Genomic DNA, 3401 nt, shown 5'->3' with positions numbered 1-3401 from the left:
TGCAAAGAGTTGTAGTTGCAAGATGGTGGTAATAGTACAATAGTTTGAGTTTAAGAAAAAGTAAAGCATTAATCAGTAATCAATCATACAAAATATTTCACATTGACTCAATGTAAATAATTTAAACTGTATTTATTTAACTTATTATTAAACCAGTTTTTTAGATTTGGAGCAAAGAATTTGCTATAAATAATTTTGATCAATAACTTCAACAATTAGTTTGTTTAAAGGTAATATACGATAAGATAGACATAAATTCACTTGTTACAGATACAACACAATAGATTACAAAATACAACATAGATCAGAATTTAATAGAAAAAATATAAGATGTAATAGAAATATAAAATAGGAGTTAAATTTACACTAAATACAGCTTTTTATATACAGATGTGACAGATGATCACAACAGGAGGTAGAAACACGCTGTAGAAATAAATATAACAGGACAATAAATATATACAGCAGTGTAATGTAAAGGTCATGTATACTATAAATATACAGTGCAGATATAATGTAGTCTTTATAAACTATATATGTATAAGTAATAGTAACAGTAAAATCTTTATTTTATGTAAATTAATAATTAATATGTAAATTAATGTTATATTGTTCAATAACAAATCCAACGTGTGTTTTCAGATCAAACTGACAATAATATCTGTTTCCAGTCTGTGTTGATTTATTTAAATACAACTTTATTGATAATCACATTTAAACAATAACAATAATAATAATAATATAGACGTGAATATAACACAAAAATAAAATTCATTCAGTACCAGGATTGTGAAACAAACATTCAATAAAAGAAAAACGATACAAAGAAAAAATAAATGGACACTGATTAATAAATTACTGACAATCAATCATTTTATATGTTTCAAATATTAGTTGGGTTTTTGTTTTTTTATATTTAAGCTTAGCAAGAGAATTGTAATAGAGGTTAATATCCGTTATAAATGTGCTAATGATGTTTCTGATGGATAAAAACATTCAGATATATAATGCTGATAGTAACGTTATTTATTTATTCTGTTGTTTATCTGTGTACGGACACATAAACAGATGCCACACGCTGCAGCACTTATAGCCAAAGCTAATTTACACTGTCCCTCCCATGATGGGCCTTAAAAATAAATCCTTAATTCACAGACATACATGATAAAATATATACAGACATTAACGTTATTCTAAATATGACTAATATAGGAATTTATTTTCCAGCGTTCAGTCTAGTTTATCACTTTTGAAAGTTGCATATAAACCTTTGATAAAGAGTCAGAGAGGAGCCCAGCAGGAGGTGGAGGACGGAAACCCGGGCTGGATCAGAGGTTCTGTATGTGGGAGGACGTGTCGCTGTCCAGGAGACAGAGCGTCAAAAGAGTTCTCCTGCTGAGTTTAACAGCCGCTGGGACTCAAGTCTGAAGAAAAGGAAGGAAAAACCCACAAAAATGAATAAATAAATGAGGGCAGGAAGAGGTTTGACAGCCAGTAATACTGTGAACGTTGTCATGTAGAGGAGCCAGAACTGCTGTCCACATGAACAGCATTGATCTGCTGTCAGTGTGTCAGAAAGTGAATGGACGCTGGCTGCTGCTGGGACTGGGACCTCTTTGTTTGCTGACGAGCTTTAATGAAATGATCTTTGTCCTCAGGCGTCTGCTCGCTCCATGAGTCTGCAGCTGCCTGGACTCTGACATCACCTTTATTCACACGTTCCTCACACGCTCTGTACGATACAAGCTGATAGCGACTGTTTCTGCTTTAAGAACTTTGTGTGAGTGACAAAAGTCAAAAATCCCTCTTTTTCTCCACAGAGGTGCTGATTGGCTCCCCTCCGTCCAACCACGACACTCTGAGGTGAAGAAGCTTTCATTCAACAGGTAAGTTTAACACAATCTGTAAATATAGACACACGATACTAACACTGGTGGAGGAAGTATCCAGATACTTTGGTAAAAGTGATAATACTGCAGTTTGAAAATATCTGCTTATCCGGGATCGGGTCGCTGGAGGTGGCAGGTCCAGCAGAGGACCCCAAACTTCAAGAATAAGATTCAGCAGGTTACTATTACGGAGAATTGAAAAGAACGAAAGAGGTAGGAAAAAAGATCTGAGAGATATCAAGAGGAGTTAGTTAAAGATTGATAATCGTATAAACGTAGTTTTTAACTTGTGGTTTTTACTATTTAAAGATTGTGCTTGTGTTGTTAAACAAAAGTGAAAAAGAAGTCGTTTAAATAGATGTATTTGTCTTAAGGAATGTCGTGCGTTTTTTAAGTTTAAATAGTTCATAAGATAGTTTTTTTAGGTTGTGAAGGTTTTGAAATGTGATTTAGAAGTATATAGTTTGTTAATGTTGCATATTTCATGGATCCTATACTGCCAAGAATTAATACCCGAGCAACGCTTATAACGTTTTTTATCCAACAGATAAGTATGTTGATTATAATGCTCATCTTAATATCGGTCTTAAAAAATAGAATTGTTAAATATACATGTTAGTTATGCTGTTAATAAAGTGTGATAGAATTCATGGCCATGCCGCCATGTTTTAAAGGTAAATACATTTAAAATCTGGGAATCTATAGCCTCAAACCAGATTAATACTGTATAAATTTGGTTTTTTATACTGGAGAATCATTTTTGGACGTTCTTTAAAATTAAAGATTTCTATGTGTAAACATGAGATCAGAATTAGATATCGCAGTTCTTTCAACATAAACAAAAACTGTCTTTCGACTAAAAGGAATAAGTGAAACGTTACAATTCGAGTTATGAAGATTCAAAAAATGGATCATGAAATTCTAGTCTGATTCTTTTTTCCTATCGTGAATTATTTAAAGTGCAATACAATAATTATAAGGTTGCTCTATAGAGGTGGCTAGTGGGAAAAGCCACAGATACGTTACACTGATCCTGGATATTTGGAGTTTTTTTTGTTGAAATTAGGTCTTGTGATAAAAGGTTACACAGAATTTCAGCGTGGTGAACTGATAGTCCAGTTGTATAAATCGTGGGAATCAAGTATATAGTGTGAAAAATAACTCGTATAGCTACTTGCCTAAATAAGTGTTTAATTGTGTTTAATTATAATATTTAATTGTGAGAGAAGAAGTGAAAAAGGGGTTTTAATGTGGGAACAGTGTTAGTCGGTTAACTGGAATAATTAGATAGGTTATTGAAGTGACTGGAGGATTTAATTCTTTTCTGGATAGAGGTATATTTTATACAAAATATGCTCTTTTTATAAGCTCTACTTAAGGTTAAATTCCCGCCGACCCCCCATGGAGGTTATGGAAAAATTCAGTACTTTCGTATGTTTTGTATACAATACGTATGGTGGTACCATCTAAAAATAGCGCTCTATTCTAGTATTTATTCACTACTAAGACGAC

This window comes from Morone saxatilis, unplaced genomic scaffold (genome assembly GCF_004916995.1).
Source record: "Morone saxatilis isolate NCDOM2014 unplaced genomic scaffold, NCSU_SB_2.0 Contig2, whole genome shotgun sequence".
NCBI classification, from domain to species: Eukaryota; Metazoa; Chordata; class Actinopteri; family Moronidae; genus Morone; species Morone saxatilis.
Note: the sequence above shows the minus strand (reverse complement) of the source record.